Genomic DNA, 20,489 nt, shown 5'->3' on the forward strand with positions numbered 1-20,489 from the left:
AATTTTCCGTGACCATTCGGTAGAATCATCCTAAATTAGTCTACTGCGGAATTCCTTTTATCGATATTTATCAACAGGGACAGCAAAACTCGAAGGTTAACCAGTACTGCAGCACCTACAGCACAGTCGTGTACAAAGCTGACTGCTACAGCCATGCAGCTCCCTCAGTAACTGCTGGAGAACTCGTTAGTCCTCGTGTTTCACTGTCCCTGTTAATATATATCGATAAAAATGTATCGCACTATAATAATATGGGACCGCTCTATTGGAAAGTCACGTAAAATTCCGCTATAAAGATCACTTAAGGTTGTTGTTGTTGTTGTTGTTGTTGTTGTTGTGGTCTTCAGTCCTGAGACTGGTTTGATGCAGCTCTCCATGCTACTCCATCCTGTGCAAGCTTCATCATCTCCCAGTACCTACTGCAGCCTACATCCTTCTGAATCTGCTTAGTGTATTCATCTCTTGGTCTCCCTCTACGAGTTTTACCCTCCACGCTGCTCTCCAATACTACATTGGTGATCCCTCGATGTCTCAGAACATGTCGTACCAACCGATCCCTTCTTCTAGTCAAGTTCTGCCACAAGCTCCTCTTCTCCCCAGTTCTATTCAATACCTCCCCATTAGTTATGTGATCTACCCTTCTTTTCTTCAGCATTCTTCTGGAGCACCACGTTTCGAAAGCTTCTATTCTCTTCTTGTCTAAACTATTTATCGTCCACGTTTCACTTCCATGAATGACTACACTCCATACAAATACTTTCAGAAACGACTTCCTGATACTTAAATCTATACTCGATGTTAACAAATTTTTTTCCTTCAGAAACGCTTTCCTGCCATTGCCAGTCTACATTTTATACCCTCTCTACTTCGACCATCATCAGTTATTTTGCTCCCCAAATAGCAAAACTCCTTTACTACTTTAAGTGTCTCATTTCCTAATCTAATTCCCTCAGCATCACCCGACTTAATTCGACTACATTCCGCTATCCTCGTTTTGCTTTTGTTGGTGTTCATCTTATACCCTCCTTTCAAGACACTGTCCATTCCGTTCAACTGCTCTTGCAAGTCCTTTGCTGTCTCTGACAGAATTACAATGTCATCGGCGAACCTCAAAGCTTTTATATCTTCTCCATGGATTTTAATACCTACTCCGAACTTTTCTTTTGTTTCCTTTATTGCTTACTCAATATACAGATTGAGTAACATCGGGGATAGGCTACAACCCCGTCTCACTCCCTTCCCAACCACTGCTTCCCTTTCATACCCCTCGCCCGCATCTCGTGGTCGTGCGGTAGCGTTATTGCTTCCCACGCCCGGGTTCCCGGGTTCGATTCCCGGCGGGGTCATGGATTTTCTCTGCCTCGTGATGGCTGGGTGTTGTGTGATGTCCTTAGGTTAGTTAGGTTTAAGTAGTTCTAAGTTCTAGGTGACTGATAAGCACAGATGTTAAGTCCCATAGTGCTCAGAGCCATTTGAACCATTTTTCATACCCCTCGACTCGTATGACTACCATCTTCTTTCTGTACAAATTGTAAATAGCCTTTCGCTCCCTGTATTTGATCCCTGGCACCTTCAGAATTTGAAAGAGAATATTCCAGTCAACATTGTCAAAAGCTTTCTCTAAGTCTACAAATGCTAGAAACGTAGGGTTACCTTTCCTTAATCTATCTTCTGAGATAAGTCGTAGGGTCATTATTGCCTCACGCGTTCCAACATTTCTACGGAATCCAAACTGATCTTCCCCAAGGTCGGCTTCTATCAGTCTTTCCATTCGTCTGTAAAGAATTCGCGTTAGTATTTTGCAGCTGTGACTTATTAAACTGATAGTTCGGTAATTTTCACATCTGTCAACACCTGCTTTCTTTGGGATTGGAATTATTATATTCTTCTTGAAGTCAGAGTGTATTTAGCCTGTCTCATACACCTTGCTCACCAGATGGTAGAACTTTGTTAGGACTGCCTCTCCCAAGGCTGTCAGTAGTTCTAATGGAATGTTGTCTACTCCGGGGGCTTTGTTTCGACTCAGGTATTTCAGTGCTCTGTCAAACTCTTCACGCAGTATCATATCTTCCATTTCATCTTCATCTACATCCTCTTCCATTTCCATAATATTGTCCTCAAGTACATCGTCCTTGTATAGACCCTCTATATACTCCTTCCACCTTTCTGCTTTCCCTTCTTTGCTTAGAACTGGGTATCCATCAAAGCTCTTGATATTCATGCAAGTGGTTCTCCTTTCTCCAAAGGTCTCTAATTTTCCTGTAGGCAGTATCTATCTTACCCCTAGTGAGATAAGCCTCTACAACCGTACATTTGTCATCTTGCCATCCCTGCTTAGCCATTTTGCACTTCCTGTCGATCTCATTTTTGAGACGTTTGTATTGCTTTTTGCCTACTTCATTTACTGCATTTTTATATCTTCTCCTTTCAGCAGTTAAACTCAATATTTCTTCTGTTACCCAAGGGTTTCTACTAGCCCTCGTCTTTTTACCTATTTGATCCTCTGCTGCCTTCACTATTTCATCCCTCAAAGCTACCCATTCTTCTTCTACTGTATTTCTTTCCTCCATTTCTGTCGATTGTTCCCTTATGCTCTCCCTGAAACTCTGTACAACCTCTTGTTCTTTCAGTTTATATAGGTCCCATTTCCTTAAATTCCCACCTTTGTGCAGTTTCTTCAGTTTTAATCTGCAGTTCATAACCAATAGATTGTGGTCGGAGTCCACATCTGCCCCTGGAAATGTCTTACAATTTAAAACCTGGTTCCTAAATCTCTGTCTTACCATTATATAATCTATCTGAAACCTTCTAGTATCTCCAGGGTTCTTCCATGTATACAACCTTCTTTCATGATTCTTGAACCAAGTGTTAGCTATGATTAAGTTATGCTCTGCGCAAAACTCTACCAGGCGGCTTCCTCTTTCATTTCTTAGCCCCAATCCATATTCAACTACTATGTTTCCTGTTTCCTTCTCTCCCTTTTCCTGCTCTCGAATTCCAGTCACCCATGACTATTAAATTTTCGTCTCCCTTCACTACCTGAATAATTTCTTTTATCTCATCATACATTTCATCAATTTCTTCATCATCTGCAGAGCTAGTTGGCATATTAACTTGTACTACTGTAGTAGGCGTGGGCTTCGTGTCTGTCTTGGCCACAATAATGAGTTCACTATGCTGTTTGTAGTAGCTTACCCGTACTCCTATTTTTTATTCATTATTAAACCTACTCCTGAATTACCCCTATTTGATTTTGTATTTATAGCCCTGTATTCACCCGACCAAAAGTCTTGTTCCTCCTGTCACCGAACTTCACTAATTCCCACTATATCTAACTTTAACCTATCCATTTCCCTTTTTAAATTTTCTATCCTACCTGCCCAATTAAGGGATCTGACATTCCACGCTCCGACCCGTAGAAAGCCAGTTTTCTTTCTCCTGATAACGACGTCCTCTTGAGTAGTCCCCGCGCGGAGATCCGAATGGGGGACTATTTTACCTCCGGAATATTTTACCCAAGAGGACGCCATCATCATTTAATCATACAGTAAAGCTGCATGCCCTCGGGAAAAATTACGGCTGTAGTTTCCCCTTGCTTTCAGCCGTTCGCAGTACCAGGACAGCAAGGTCATTTTGGTTAGAGTTACAAGGCCAGACCAGTCCATCATCCAGACTGCTGCCCCTGCAACTACTGAAAAGGCTGCTGCCCTCTTCAGGAACCACACGTTTGTCTGGCCTCTCAACAGATACCTCTCCGTTGTGGTTGCACCTACGGTACGGCTATCTGTAGCGTTGAGGCACGCAAGCCTCCCCACCAACGGCGAGGTCCATGGTTCATGGGGGGATAATTTATTAATAACATTCCGTTATCAGTCACCGTTTTTGTTTTAATTTTATAGTTGCTGTCTGATGCGTTTCGGAGCTAGACTTCAATTTTCAAGGACTGTAGATAAACTGGGCGTTACATCTGCTTTAGTTTTCATCTGCGTTTGATCACATAATTTATAGTGAGACGTATGTTAAATAGTTTCAAAATGTAAGTGCAAATGTGGAAGTTTTTTATAAATGGAGAAGATAAAAGTCATGTGACCAAACGCAGGTGAAAAACTCAAGCAGATATAAAGCCCAGTATATCCATTCAAAGTGGAGTTGTTGCTCCGAAACGCGTTGCACAACAATCAGAAAATAATTATTATTAATTAATTATCCCTAACTTAGAAGCTACAGTCATGGACAGTCCACAACATAGTGTCTGTTAATAACAAAAATAAATTTTTGCTGTTTGAGACTTTCCTAGTGTAATAACTGCTTAGTTGGTTCACGGCTGGCGCGTCGCATAATGTTGTGGAAGCTGCACCATATTTCAAAGAAACAGCTGCTTACTGACGTGTTGCTGCAGTCTCGCCAATATATACGCTGGCTCGCTAGAAAAGCGTTGGCGCCAATGGGCGACGCTATAACGTTATCGTAGACGAATCATAGAGCACGCCCACATCCAGTGCCACTTGCCTGAGAAATGGGCCACCGTCTTCGCATTCGAGGCGCGAGAAAGCTAATTTCGCCAATCGCGACCCAGCTTTTTTTTTTTTTTTTTTTTTTGGCGTGTTTTGTCCAAAGAGTTATCGACTTAAGCGATTTTTTTTTTCTGGAGTGACAAGGTGTGAGAAATGGTTTCACTTTATTGTGTATTCGCTTGCAAAGGGGCTTGTGCTCTCTGTGGGTCCTTGAGTCCTTTTAGGGTGTTGGTTCGGTAGTCGTGCGAGTGATGGACAGTAGCTACAACGAATAACTGAAGATTGTATCATCTTTGATAGTCCTGTGGGGTTGCAATAATGGCTCGAGGCACCTTGTATTTGTGCCATTGTTGTGGTAGGGCCTGGCCTACCATCGCAAGTTGGCTGACATTTCCCTAATACTCGTCTAATTTGTGAAAAAGACGAGCTGCCTGATCTTTTATCTTCTCAGTGACTTATTTTTCTCCAGTCACCTCGTGTATTTCTCTCGTTCTGTCCCACCGTGGAGCGCCTAGATTCCACTTCAAACATCTGTTTTGTAATGGTTGCAAACTACGTATATTAGAGTCACATGTTGTTCCCCAAGGCGTCGAGCCGTACTGCAGGGAGGGTTGTACCGTTGCTCTATAAAGTTTTAATTTCGTTGACAGGTTTAGATTCCCTGCTCGTGAAAAACGGCGTGCCGGCCGCTGTGGCCGAGCGGTTCTAGGCGCTTCGGTCCGGAACCGCGCGAGTGCTACGGTCGCAGGTTCGAATCCTGCCTCGGGTATGGCTGTGTGTGATGTCCTTAGGTTAGTTAGGTTTAAGAAGTTCTAAGTTCTAGGGGACTGATTACCTCAGATGTTGAGTCCCATAGTGCTCAGAGCCATTTGAAAAACGGCATGAGTACCCGGATCATCTTCATAGTATTCAGTTTTCTATCTTGTATGTGTGGGGTGAAAGTCATCCCTTTATCCAGCATCACTCCTAGGTATTTCGTCGTCTTAGTCCAGGGTACTGGCTCTCCATTGATGGCAAGTCGCGTTCACAGTTCCGGCCGTTTCTCCGTAAACAGTATTGCTGCAGTTTTCGTAGGGTTTAGGGTTATTTTAATGCTCTTTGCCCATTGTTCGGTGACGACAAGTTGTCGCAGCATCCTCTTGACAAGTTGTTCGATGTTCCTTCCAGAGATTAGGAAGGCCCTGTCATCGGCGTACAGACTGGCGGTGACGTGGAGAATGGTGGGAATGTCGTTAATATACAAATTAAACAGGCATGGTGATATCACCGCTTCCTGTGGGATGCCAGCAGAGACTGTTTTCAGTGATGATTTCTTCCTACCGGCGCGGAGTGGCCGCGCGGTTAGAGGCGCCGTGTCACTGACTGCGTGGCCCCTCCCGCCAGAGGTTCGAGTCCTCCCTCGGGCATGGGTGTGTGTGTGTGTTGTTCTTAGCATAGGTTAGTGTAAGTTAGTTTAAGTAGTGTGTTGGTCTAGGGATCAATGACCTCTGCAGCTTGGTCCCTTAAGAACACACACACTTTTTTTTTCTTCCTATCAATTTGTACAAACAGACGCCCGTCCTGCAGAAAGCTATCAATCAGCTTGATGTAACGGTCAGGGAGACGGGTTTGAGTGACTAGTTTGACAATAAAGTTGTCACGCCACACCCGATCATATGCCTTTTCGATATCTAGGAAAACTCCAACTGTGGAGTTCCGTCTATTCAGGTTGAGTTGTATGGACTCTGAGATCCGAAGCAGCTGAAGCTCCGCCGATAACCGGAGCTGGAAGCCAAACTGTTCGTGGCGGATGATGTTATTTTCTTCCAGATAGTCTTTGAGACGCTGTAGTAGCACCCGTTCCAGTATTTTGCCGAGTGTGGGCAACAGACCAATCGGGCGGTAGCTGTCTGGCAACGTTGGGTTTTTCCCTCTTTTGGGAATAGGAATCGTCTTCACCGTCTTCCAGTCTGCAGGGAAGTAGCCGTTGAGTAAGTTCCTGTTAAGAGGACGATGGCCTTTCTCGGAAGATGCTTAAGATCGGCGTTGGTCGCAGAGTCCTTGCCGCGCGCCGAGTTGTTTGTCTTCCTGATGAGTTTTCTTACTTCAGCGGGAGTACTAAGAACAGGCCTCTGTTGTGTGGGGAGTTGGTGGAAGTCGCCGATTTGCTGTCGGATACAGTCCTCTTCCCTTGAGTCCTCTGCATCCTGTGGGGGCAGAGCTGTCATATGGTGTTCATATACGTGGGCATACAATTCAGCTTGGCCATGAGAGTCGTATAGGAGGCCATCGGGGCCTCGAATTGCTCTGTTTGGTGGTCTCGGTTGGCCTAGTGCCCTGACAAGTTGCCACTCTTCCCTAGCCTGGAGAAACATTTCGTCCACCTTTGTTTCCCAGCAGTCTTGCCGCCATTCTTCAGCTCGGCGACATAGCTCACTGGACAAACGATGCACCAGCCGTCTATATTCTGGATTTCTATATCGTTTCCATCGTATTCTGTGGGTATTCCGACGATGCTTGATGTCGGTGAGATGAGGAGGGAATGTTTCAAATTGATGCTCATGACGAAAGGTATCAGTCGCTGCACGTCTTGATGCCCGTTGGGTTGTAGCTGTCAAGTTGCCACAGCGATGTCAATTTCCCTTAATTGTTGAGACTGCTTGGGTCGGTCGAACGTTATTCTTAAGGTATGTCGCAAAGAGATTCCAGTTAACAGCTCTGGAGATAGGAGGAGGTATTGGGACGCCGCCATCCTCGAGAAGTCCGAGAACTGGTAGATGATCAGATGACAGGTCGTAGATGGCCTTGAGCTGTAGACTTGCAGCGACATTTTAACCATTGCTATATCGAGAACGTCAGCCTCCTGTACGGCGAGGGATGCAAGTCAGCTCCCGTGGCCCATATATTGTGACTTGAAGATCGTTCTCTAGATCGTAGAGTTGCTGTCCCTTTCGGTTGGCCCTCCTTGGTTGGAGTTAAGGTCTCCTCCCAGCAAGTCCTTACTGAATCGATCGAAGACAGCATGAAGATCTCTGGCCACCAATTGTTTCTTGGGGCTAAGATACGCCGCCACGAGAGTTATGCTTCCTATTCCTGTGAAGATTGTAAACGCTGTGGCTTCCAGTGAGTCCAAGGGCTGTAGAACCTCCTGATGATGTCGTAAGGTGTTTTTGACGAGCACTGCAGTTCCACCACCTCGTTGTCCAAACCGGTCCGTCCCGTAACCACACATGTTACGTAATTTGAAACTAGCCATCTCCGTCAGGTGCGTTTCCTTTATCAGAACTATGCCCAATCTGTGCCGACTAACAAATTCGTTCAGCTCAGTTTCTTCACGTCTTGCGCCATTGGCATTCCAAATGGAGAGTCGGAGGTGTCTTGTTCTGCGGCCGTTACCATTCCTTAAGGAGCTGTAAACGCCTTGATGATTCCCTCCACCAGAGGGAGGATTCCTGTCAGTTTTTGTTGAAGTTGTACAAGTAGGGCTGCGATGTCCGATATGGCTGGCGTCAAGGTGTCTAGAGTGGCTGTAGTGGAAGCAGATGTTTCAGGTTGGTCGCTCCTAGGAGGCAGTGTGTCTGCATAAAATCGTGAAATCCGTCGTCTTGGAGTCTTCTGTAGGGTAACTGATATTTGAGACTGTCCGGATGGCTGTTGTTCTTGTGTCTCACAGTCCAGTTTTCTGGTCGTCGCTGGCGTCGTCGATTGTTAAATGATCTTCACCGTCGGTTTCTTGACCTGCTGTTGCGGCTTAACTTTATATTTCCGAAGGAGTGCCTGGCATTTTTCGCAACCGCGCCATGAGGTGCAGTGGTCTTTGTCACAATTAACACATTTTGCTTTGGAGGTGCAGGGCAGGCTGCAGTCTTTGGTTCGATGGTCTCCAGCGCACTTCATGCTGCGGGGTGGCATCCGGTAATAATTTGCCGTATGCACGAAGCGTTCTCAGTTTTTGCACTGTGTCGGCCCATTCTTGGACCGATAATCTTCGATGCACACCCTCGTGTAGAGAAGGTACCGGATGTCGTAGAGTTTATGGTTCAGTACGTGGGCAGCCTAACTAATTCACCACTGACTTGATCTCCATTCCTCCTTTTATATTTCAGAGCCTTTCTATGATCCTCAAAGGATTCGAAATGGTAGTTAATCCGGTCCTTATGGAAGATGGCCTTCAGGGTTCCGGACAGTTGTTGTTGTAGCGCATTATTCACTTCCACATACTGGCCAGTATCATAAATTGTCACTGGTGGAACACGTTTTTGTTTTCCTGCGTCTGGCGCAGCAGTGGCTTGCTTTTCCGACGTTCCTAGTTCGAGGTTTCGTGACCGCGCGGAGTCGTCCGTGTTGTCACCTCTGGGGGTAATAGGTGTGAACCTATTGGTAGCCTCAGTCATCTCAGCTCGTCGTTTCAGAGGGTTCGCGTCTTCTTTCGAGTTTCTCCGATAGTGCCGTTTGTGTCGCACTAGGACAAAATCGTCCGTTTCTGCAAAGCTGGTGTCTCTTCCCAGTGGTTCTTGGTCCATCAGTTCGACGTTCTCGCCCTATTCCAGCGATGTTATCCTGTTCTGTTCCGCGTACGTTCGTCGTGAAGGACGCTACCCGTGGAGGGTACGAGTTTTCCTCGTCCGTGAAGGTTGCAATTTTGCGCGGCGCCGTCGGCTTCCGCGAACGCTCTTGTTTATCGGTAGAAGCTGCTGTTGGTGTCAGTTCGCCGTGGTGTTCTCTGGTCGTCGCGGAGTCAGGCTGTTGCACAGCTCCGCCCGAGAGAAGCGTTGAACTCTCATAAACCAATTCCATAGCCTGTGTCGTCTCCCTCCGATGTCCATCTGCCCGTGCCGAGGTCGTCGTACGTAAGTGGAGTGGCCGATGCGGCCTGCGCCGGGGCAGACCCCGCCGACTGGCGATCGACCCACTCCTGCGCTCGCGCTGCACGGTTTGCTAGCGTTGACAAAACGCTCTCGACTGACGCGGACAGTGTGTTGGTGCAACACCGACTCAAAGGAAGGCCTCGGCGCTTGTTCGTGATGTCACGTCAGCTAGGCACGGCGAACGCCAGGTCTGTTGCAGGTATACTCATAATGGTGGTGTCTCCCTCCCTGACACAGGAAAATGTTAAACTATTGGCGGTAGTTGACCAACACACATTGTTCTGAGAGATTTCTGCAATCAATTAATTGTGCAATTCATTACACTTCTTAACAAATAGTGTACTCCTGAACTTAAATTTCCAACTCTTTTAAGGATTGACATACAAAAACAACTTCATGGTCCAAGAGCAACAGAATTCGTGCTTCTTTACCTTATTTGTAAATCTGAGGAAGTTACGTTTATAATGGGTTGCTTTTACAAGAAACTGTGAACATATTGGTGCTCTTCTTTAGGTATCTTAGTTGACTATGGGGTGAGGAGCACTGGATGTTAATGAAATATCTTGCAATTGTACACGTTGGGGGAGTGGGTGGGAGACAGAAGAAGAGGCAAAAGAGAGATACTTGTTTTATCAAATAAATTTTTTTTATCTTATAAAGTTTCTCCTTTCAGTTGCAAGAGTGGAATATTTATCTTTTGTAATGTGCAAGCTGAAAGCAAGGGGAAACTACAGCCGTAATTTTTCCCGAGGGCATGCAGCTTTACTGTATGATTACATGATGATGGCGTCCTCTTGGGTAAAATATTCCGGAGGTAAAATAGTCCCCCATTCGGATCTCCGGGCGGGGACTACTCAAGAGGATGTCGTTATCAGGAGAGAGAAAACTGGCGTTCTACGGATCGGAGCGTGGAATGTCAGATCCCTTAATCGGGCAGGTAGGTTAGAAAATTTAAAAAGGGAAATGGATAGGTTGAAGTTAGATATAGTGGGAATTAGTGAAGTTCGGTGGCAGGAGGAACAAGACTTCTGGTCAGGTGACTACAGGGTTATAAACACAAAATCAAATAGGGGTAATGCAGGAGTAGGTTTAATAATGAATAGGAAAATAGGAATGCGGGTAAGCTACTACAAACAGCATAGTGAACGCATTATTGTGGCCAAGATAGATACGAAGCCCACGCCTACTACAGTAGTACAAGTTTATATGCCTACTAGCTCTGCAGATGACGAAGAAATTGAAGAAATGTATGATGAAATAAAAGAAATTATTCAGATTGTGAAGGGAGACGAAAATTTAATAGTCATGGGTGACTGGAATTCGAGTGTAGGAAAAGGGAGAGAAGGAAACATAGTAGGTGAATTTGGATTGGGGGACAGAAATGAAAGAGGAAGCCGCCTGGTCGAATTTTGCACAGAGCACAACATAATCATAACTAACACTTGGTTTAAGAATCATGAAAGAAGGTTGTATACATGGAAGAACCCTGGAGATACTAAAAGGTATCAGATAGATTATATAATGGCAAGACAGAGATTTAGGAACCAGGTTTTAAATTGTAAGACATTTCCAGGGGCAGATGTGGACTCTGACCACAATCTATTGGTTATGACCTGTAGATTAAAACTGAAGAAACTGCAAAAAGGTGGGAATTTAAGGAGATGGGACCTGGATAAACTAAAAGAACCAGAGGTTGTACAGAGATTCAGGGAGAGCATAAGGGAGCAATTGACAGGAATGGGGGAAATAAATACAGTAGAAGAAGAATGGGTAGCTTTGAGGGATGAAGTAGTGAAGGCAGCAGAGGATCAAGTAGGCAAAAAGACGAGGGCTAGTAGAAATCCTTGGGTAACAGAAGAAATATTGAATTTAATTGATGAAAGGAGAAAATATAAAAATGCAGTAAGTGAAACAGGCAAAAAGGAATACAAACGTCTCAAAAATGAGATCGACAGGAAGTGCAAAATGGCTAAGCAGGGATGGCTAGAGGACAAATGTAAGGATGTAGAGGCCTATCTCACTAGGGGTAAGATAGATACCGCCTACAGGAAAATTAAAGAGACCTTTGGAGATAAGAGAACGACTTGTATGAATATCAAGAGCTCAGATGGAAACCCAGTTCTAAGCAAAGAAGGGAAAGCAGAAAGGTGGAAGGAGTATATAGAGGGTCTATACAAGGGCGATGTACTTGAGGACAATATTATGGAAATGGAAGAGGATGTAGATGAAGATGAAATGGGAGATATGATACTGCGTGAAGAGTTTGACAGAGTACTGAAAGACCTGAGTCGAAACAAGGCCCCCGGAGTAGACAATATTCCATTGGAACTACTGACGGCCGTGGGAGAGCCAGTCCTGACAAAACTCTACCATCTGGTGAGCAAGATGTATGAAACAGGCGAAATACCCTCAGACTTCAAGAAAAATATAATAATTCCAATCCCAAAGAAGGCAGGTGTTGACAAATGTGAAAATTACCGAACTATCAGCTTAATAAGTCACAGCTGCAAAATACTAACACGAATTCTTTACAGACGAATGGAAAAACTAGTAGAAGCCAACCTCGGGGAAGATCAGTTTGGATGCCGTAGAAACACTGGAACACGAGAGGCAATACTGACCTTACGACTTATCTTAGAAGAAAGATTAAGGAAAGGCAAACCTACGTTTCTAGCATTTGTAGACTTAGAGAAAGCTTTTGACAATGTTGACTGGAATACTCTCTTTCAAATTCTAAAGGTGGCAGGGGTAAAATACAGGGAGCGAAAGGCTATTTACAATTTGTACAGAAACCAGATGGCAGTTATAAGAGTCGAGGGACATGAAAGGGAAGCAGTGGTTGGGAAGGGAGTAAGACAGGGTTGTAGCCTCTCCCCGATGTTGTTCAATCTGTATATTGAGCAAGCAGTAAAGGAAACAAAAGAAAAATTCGGAGTATGTATTAAAATTCATGGAGAAGAAATAAAAACTTTGAGGTTCGCCGATGACATTGTAATTCTGTCAGAGACAGCAAGGGACTTGGAAGAGCAGTTGAATGGAATGGACAGTGTCTTGAAAGGAGGATATAAGATGAACATCAACAAAAGCAAAACAAGGATAATGGAATGTAGTCTAATTAAGTCGGGTGATGCTGAGGGAATTAGATTAGGAAATGAGGCACTTAAAGTAGTAAAGGAGTTTTGCTATTTGGGGAGCAAAATAACTGATGATGGTCGAAGTAGAGAGGATATAAAATGTAGGCTGGCAATGGCAAGGAAAGCGTTTCTGAAGAAGAGAAATTTTTTAACATCCAGTATTGATTTGAGTGTCAGGAAGTCATTTCTGAAAGTATTCGTATGGAGTGTAGCCATGTATGGAAGTGAAACATGGACGATAAATAGTTTGGACAAGAAGTGAATAGAAGCTTTCGAAATGTGGTGCTACAGAAGAATGCTGAAGATTAGATGGGTAGGTCACATAACTGATGAGGAAGTATTGAATAGGATTGGGGAGAAGAGAAGTTTGTGGCACAACTTGACCAGAAGAAGGGATCGGTTGGTAGGACATGTTCTGAGGCATCAAGGGATCACCAATTTAGTATTGGAGGGCAGCGTGGAGAGTAAAAATCGTAGAGGGAGACCAAGAGATGAATACACTAAGCAGATTCAGAAGGATGTAGGTTGCAGTAGGTACTGGGAGATGAAAAAGCTTGCACAGGATAGAGTAGCATAGAGAGCTGCATCAAACCAGTCTCAGGACTGAAGACCACAACAACAACAATGTGCATGTTTAAAAAAGTTTAACCTCAGCAGTATTTTCGATGTATGAAGCTATTTTGTTTCCTGTTTAGAATTCCTTTCGTTGAAAACGACTGTAATGTAATGACTGGCAACAGTTGGACATTTACACATGTAAATTAGTTCACATTCCCAGTGACGATGTCAAACGAAAATAAATAAATAAATAAATAAAAGAAACGAGTTCATTGTAAGGGGGTTGGGGTAAGTTTCGATAACAAAATGAATCAAGTAAATATAGTTGCTTGAATGTAAAATTTCCGAAGCTTGCAATGGGGCAAAGCGTCTTCTCATATTGATCTACGTTTGTTTCAGTAATACAGAACTATGATCTTCATTTGTAGATTTACGATAATAAGAAAATCTTTCATCTAAATAAAACTGCAGAATCCAAAACAATACCAAACATTACGTCCAAAAATAAGGGATTTATGGTGATAAGCACGCCCAAGCGTTTCTGCCTGCAACAGACCTGGCGTTTGCCGTGCCTAGCTGACGTGACGTCACCAACAAGCGCCGAGGCCTTCCTTTGAGTCGGTGTTGGTTGGTGCCCAGTGTAAGTATGCCGACTCCGATTACCCGTCCGTGTTAACTCCGATTCGTTCGTCTGCGGCTGACGATGCCTTAGTACCGCCAGTGCCGGTTCCCATTCCTTGCCAAGTTGAAATCCCATGTCTCTATTAATTACGTCGTTACTTATACGTATTGAGAGTGCTTCTTTAATGATGAGATCCCAGTACGTTGAAGCGGACGAAAAGATCTTTCTCTCTCCATAGTTCATACTATGCTCCGTGTCAACACAGTTTTCAACCACAGCAGACTTTTCTGGCTGACCCGATTTGGTGTGACGTCTATATTCAGTGCATTTATCCTCAACAGTGTGTGTCACACGTCTGGGCAATGTATGATTTCCTGCACTGGCAAGGGATTTTATATATCTCTGGTCTCGTTATACCTAGGTTGCCTTTGACAGAACCCCGCAGTACTAGCGCTGAACGGCGGAAAATACATTTTATTTTATGTTTCTTGAACGCCGTGGCGGTGTGGCCGTGCGGTTAGAGGCGCCATGTCACGAATTGCGCGGCCACTCCCGACGAGGTTCGAGTCCTCCCACGGGCATGGGTGTGTGTGTGTTGTTCTTAGCATGAGTAAGTTTAAGTTAGTATAGTATAAATAGTGTGTAAGTATAGGGACCGATGACTTCACCAGTTTGATCCCTAAGGAATTCACATGCGTCTGAACATTTTTTTCTTGAACAGCGTGCCAGTCGTAAAGAGCACGCCACCAACATAACGCAGAAAAATCATCCTCGTGAAGTTCTCCGTTTCTTCTGGCTGATCTTGATCTTTAGTGCGTGCAGGTTGAAATGCGTTACGAATCTGTTTATCAGAGTACCCGTTTTGTACGAACACAGAGCGAAGATGTCTAAGCTCTGCTGCTAAGCGCCTGAACCTGAGATAACTCTAGCTCTATGAACGAGAGTAAATACGCCACTGCGTTGAGATGAGTGATCGTAGCTCGTAGATATAGGTCAGTGTGAGTTGGTATGGGAAACACGCTGTGATCCAAGGAACAGTCTTCCTTTCTGCAGACAAAGACATCTAAGAACGGGAGGTCTCCATTTTTGTCCAAGTTCATGGTGAATCAAATGCTCGGATGCAGGGAGTTAAGATGTGCCCGAACTACAAAGCTGGCTCCACATATCTCCAAAAACATTTAGGTTTCAACGCCGCTGACTGAAGTGTTTTTTCCTGGAAGTCTTCCATAAATAGGTTAGCTAATTGGGAGACAAAGGGCTACCCATAGCAACTCCGTCGGTTTGTTTAAAATATTGTTCAGTAAATAAAATGTAAGTCGAGTTTGGCACATGTTTGAATAGATGTAAGATGTTCGCCTCCAACTTAGCCCCTATAAGTTGTACTGAATCCACCAGAGGTACTGGTGTGAGTTTCGACGTGGTCTCGTCGTTCACACGGACGGGTAATCGAAGTCCGCTCACTTGAACTGGGCGCCAACACAATGTCCGGACGCGCGCTGGGCCGCGACTGCGGATGCGCTTTTCTCGCGTCACGCATGTGAACACTGTGGCCCGTTTCTCCGGCAGGCGGCACTGGACGTCGGAGCGCTCTATGATTCTTATACGATGAAGTTATATCCCCGCCCCTTGGTGCCTGCGCTCTTCTATCGAGCCAGCATATGCATTGGAAAGCCACTACGGAAATGGTTCAAATGGCTCTGAGCACTATGGGACTTAACATCTATGGTCATCAGTCCCCTAGAACTTAGAACTACTTAAACCTAACTAACCTAAGGACATCACACAACACCCAGTCATCACGAAAGCCACTACAGCAACACGTCAGTAAGCACTTGAAGATGACGAGCAATTATCTCGAAATATCGTGCAGCTTCCATAACATTATGTGAAGCGATGCCCGTGAACTAATCAAGCGGAAATAAATTAGTCTGTAGTAGGAGACGAATAGATCCTTTCCGTCGACACTGAGCGTCACACGAAAGACTTGGTGAGCGGTATTTGTTTGGGATGACAACAACCACACATTGCAGAAACGAAATTAGAAATATCTACGGGAACATCAGATAAAAGTCACCTGGCGACTCGTCGGAGGGACGCCATGTATATATATACTGTCCAGTCACATTCATGTGCCCACCTGCCAGATGCCTGAGTAACAACCTCTTGCAACGACAGACAGGGATGTAGACTCCAGTGCCGTAGCCAGCTGCACTAGATTTTTCGGTTGAGGATCCATAGCGTGAACAGACCGATCGTGGTGGTCCAATAAATTATCGACTGGGTTTAAATCCGGAGAGTTTGGTAGCCAGGGGAGTACAGTACACTCATCCTGGTATTTTTAGACCAGCGCACTTGCACTGTGATATGTTTGTCACGTTGCATTGTTCTAGTGGTAGATGCCATCTTGCCGAGGAGATGTAGGATGTGGACATGGTTCACAAGGATAGATGCATCCTTGTGTTGTTTCACTGCGCCTTTCAAAATGACGAGATCACCCAGAGAAAGGTGCGAAAACATTCTCCAGGCCATAATGCTCCATTCTCCGGCGTGGACCATTCTGTCTATTGTTGCAAGGTGTTTGCTTGCAGTCTGATGGAGCATAAAACGCGATTCGTCTGAAAAGGCTATCTGTCGCAACTCAGTGGACGTACAGTCTCGGTACTGGCGTGCAAATTCCAGTTTTCGTCACCGATGAATAGCAGTCAGCTTGGGTGCATGAACAAGGCGCCTGCTGCGGAGACCCATACGGAACATTCGCTGAGTTGCAGTTGAGGAGACACCGGTGGTAGCCCCTTGGTTCTGGGCGGTCAGTTGCTCAACAGCTGCAAGTCTATTCGCCGGTACGCATCTCCGCAGCTGTCGTTCACCCCTGTCACCTATGACCCATGGTTCACCACAGTTGCCTCGGCGCTGCTTTTGGGTAGCGCCATTTTGCCTTGCACAGTGTACTTTAACCACAGCGGCACGCGAACAGTGTACAAAAGTATCCGTTTCGGAGAAGCATCCGTCCTTGTCCCAAAAGACAATGATCATGCCCTTTTGGATGTCAGATAAATCGCTCCGTTCCCGCAACACGAGAATGACTGCACTGTTTTACGCGTCACTCCGACGCACTTTATATACCCTCCACTGCTAGTTTTGCTACCTGCCGTCTGAGGGTGGGTATTGCACGTTGACGTCGAACATAGGCGATGGTCATATTAATGTGACTGAGCACTGTATGATCTGGTGAATCTTACCGATAAATCTATGAGATTATTCTGTACAGAAAAGTTGCAATGTCACAATTTTGTAGAGAAGTGCAGTAAGACCGTCAGAGGATCAGTACCTTGTACAGGGACATACCAGTTGATCCAGAACATAAATAATAGTGGTGTACATGCTGGAAGGCCTTTTATTGTTCGATTACACTATTAGAGATCAATCACTGAAAGGAAGAAGCACAGAGACCTGGTGCAAAAGCTCGGATTATGAGAAAACGCGGGACGAAATCAGTCACGACCTTTTAAAGTATCCAAAAAATAGCTCTGAGCACTATGGGACTTAACATCTGAGGTCATCAGTCCCTTGAACTTAGAACTACTTAAACCTAACTAACCTAAGGACATCACACACATCCATGCCCGAGGCAGGATTCGAACCTGCGACCGTAGCGGTCACGCGCTTCCAGACTGAAGCGCCTAGAACCGCTCGGCCACTCCGGCCGGCATTAAAGTATCCATCCCGCCATCAGACTTACAGGATTTACAGGAACCACGGAAAACCTAAATTGGGATGGCCGAAAGGGGGTTTCAGGTGCAGTCCTTCCGAACAGGAGCCTTACTCGGTGTGTCAGTGGTAGCAATAGCAGAAAAATACAGTGATGAGGCAAAATAACTCGACCACTGCCAGCCACGACGTTAAATTCCGCCTAATGGCCTTTTGGGAGCGTGACTCGATAAGAGAATTGTATAAGCAGAGCGGAGACGCTTGGGGAGTCATTCTAGCGACGATACGGGCCGAAAGTGGAGAACGAGTTATGGCCTGGCTTCTGCGTTTCAGAAAAGGCGAATTTGTAGGTTTTTGGCGTGCTACCGTCGTGAGAATCATCAGAGAACGTGGAGGTCGGAGGTTCAACAGCCCTGTAAAGCGCCGATCTGCGGCACATCTGACGGCAGAGTACTATTCTGAATCAGACACAAGCACATTGTTCAGTGCACGTTGTTGAACGAGGGAATCCGCACCAATGACTCTTACGAGCTCCCATGTTGAACCAACGATATCCTCAATTACGATTGCAATGAGGACGGAATCATAGAGATTACACTCTGTGTCAATGGATAACTGTTTCCTGCTCGGATGAATCTCGTTTTTTCTTATACCTTGTTGATGGTAGTTGTTGGATAAGTCATCCAGGCGATCGGCAGCTCAAAACACGCACTGCGCCACGGAAGCAGGACTGTGGAGTCAGTATTAAGCCAGGAGGCACATTCACCTGAACTTCGATCGGACCTTTGGCGCACCGTGAGAGCTGAGGGCTACATGAATGTTATTGCAAACCACCTGCATCCCATCCTGCTTGATGTCTATTCCGACGGCGATGGAGTCTTCCAGCAGGAAAACATCCGTGCGCCAAAACATGCTGATTTGGTCAGAGGAGCCTGATAGTGAACTCTCGTCGCTGTCTTGGCCACCAAACTCACGTCATCTGAAACCGAGAGGACACAACTGGGACGCTATCAGGCGGCAACTCCGCGCGCCAATGATTTACGGGAGCTCCGTGTCCTGTGCCTAGACACCGGGAGCCACTTACTTCCGGAAAACTCCAAAATACACTCCTGGAAATTGAAATAAGAACACCGTGAATTCATTGTCCCAGGAAGGGGAAACTTTATTGACACATTCCTGGGGTCAGATACATCACATGATCACACTGACAGAACCACAGGCACATAGACACAGGCAACAGAGCATGCACAATGTCGGCACTAGTACAGTGTATATCCACCTTTCGCAGCAATGCAGGCTGCTATTCTCCCATGGAGACGATCGTAGAGATGCTGGATGTAGTCCTGTGGAACGGCTTGCCATGCCAATTCCACCTGGCGCCTCAGTTGGACCAGCGTTCGTGCTGGACGTGCAGACCGCGTGAGACGACGCTTCATCCAGACCGAGCGAGGTGGCGCAGTGGTTAGACACTGGACTCGCATTCGGGAGGACGACGGTTCAATCCCGCGTCCGGCCATCCTGATTTAGGTTTTCCGTGATTTCCCTAAATCAGTCCAGGCAAATGCCGGGATGGTTCCTCTGAAAGGGCACGGCCGACTTCCTTCCCCATCCTCCCCTAATCCGATGAGACCGATGACCACGCAGTCTGGTCTCCTTCCCCAAACCAACCCACCAACCTTCATCCAGTCCCAAACATGCTCAATGGGGGACAGATCCGGAGATCTTGCTGGCCAGGGTAGTTGACTTACACCTTCTAGAGCACGTTGGGTGGCACGGGATACATGCGGACGTGCATTGTCCTGTTGGAACAGCAAGTTCCCTTGCCGGTCTAGGAATGGTAGAACGATGGGTTCGATGACGGTTTGGATGTACCGTGCACTATTCAGTGTCCCCTCGACGATCACCAGTGGTGTACGGCCAGTGTAGGAGATCGCTCCCCACACCATGATGCCGGGTGTTGGCCCTGTGTGCCTCGGTCGTATGCAGTCCTGATTGTGGCGCTCACCTGCACGGCGCCAAACACGCATACGACCATCATTGGCACCATGGCAGAAGCGACTTTCATCGCTGAAGACGACACGTCTCCATTCGTCCCTCCATTCACACCTGTCGCGACACCACTGGAGGCGGGCTGCACGATGTTGGGGCGTGAGCGGAAGACGGCCTAACGGTGTGCGGGACCGTAGCCCAGCTTCATGGAGACGGTTGCGAATGGTCCTCGCCGATACCCCAGGAGCAACAGTGTCCCTAATTTGCTGGGAAGTGGCGGTGCGGTCCCCTACGGCACTGCGTAGGATCCCACGCTCTTGGCGTGCATCCGAGCGTCGCTGCGGTCCGGTCCCAGGTCGACGGGCACGTGCACCTTCCGACGACCACTGGCGACAACATCGATGTACTGTGGAGACCTCACGCCCCACGTGTTGAGCAGTTCGGCGGTACGTCCACCCGGCCTCCCGCATGCCCACTATACGCCCTCGCCCAAAGTCCGTCAACTGCACATACGGTTCACTCCACGCTGTCGCGGCATGCTAACAGTGTTAAAGACTGCGATGGAGCTCCGTATGCCACGGCAAACTGGCTGACACTGACGGCGGCGGTGCACAAATGCTGCGCAGCTAGCGCCATTCGACGGCCAACACCGCGGTTCCTGGTGTGTCCGCTGTGCCGTGCGTGTGATCATTGCTTGTACAGCCCTCTCGCAGTGTCCGGAGCAAGTATGGTGAGTCTGACACACCGGTGTCAATGTGTTCTTTTTTCCATTTAGAGGAGTGTACTTGTCGAATACTTGCCACGCAGAATCGCTGGTGTATTGCACTCCAAAGGTGGACCAACACACTATTTACCACGTGTCTGTAATTTTTTGACTCATTTTTGTGTCTCTAGGAGTATGCATCAGAAGCGACGTAAAGTGGAACGACCACATAATACTCTCTTTTTCCTGGTGTTTATCTCACAGTACGGGATCCGCTATTTTCCATGTTTTAATAAATTTTATTTTTATTTTCACTATATGGCTAGATGTCCTTCCTTTTGCCGTACACTGAAGGGACGGAAGTTATGGAACACCTGATATTGTGTCGCACCTCTTTTTACGATCGTGGTGCAC

The 20,489-nt window shown here is 46.2% G+C and overlaps 1 protein-coding gene across 3 annotated transcripts in view; it reads left to right on the forward strand.

Annotated features, from left to right (window-relative positions):
- Nucleotides 1–20,489, forward strand: part of LOC124555076 (SH3 and cysteine-rich domain-containing protein) — a 981,469-nt gene that overhangs the window by 416,412 nt on the left and 544,568 nt on the right. The gene's annotated exons all lie outside the window — the stretch shown is intronic.

Source organism: Schistocerca americana, chromosome X, assembly GCF_021461395.2.
Source record: "Schistocerca americana isolate TAMUIC-IGC-003095 chromosome X, iqSchAmer2.1, whole genome shotgun sequence".
NCBI classification, from domain to species: domain Eukaryota; kingdom Metazoa; phylum Arthropoda; class Insecta; order Orthoptera; family Acrididae; genus Schistocerca; species Schistocerca americana.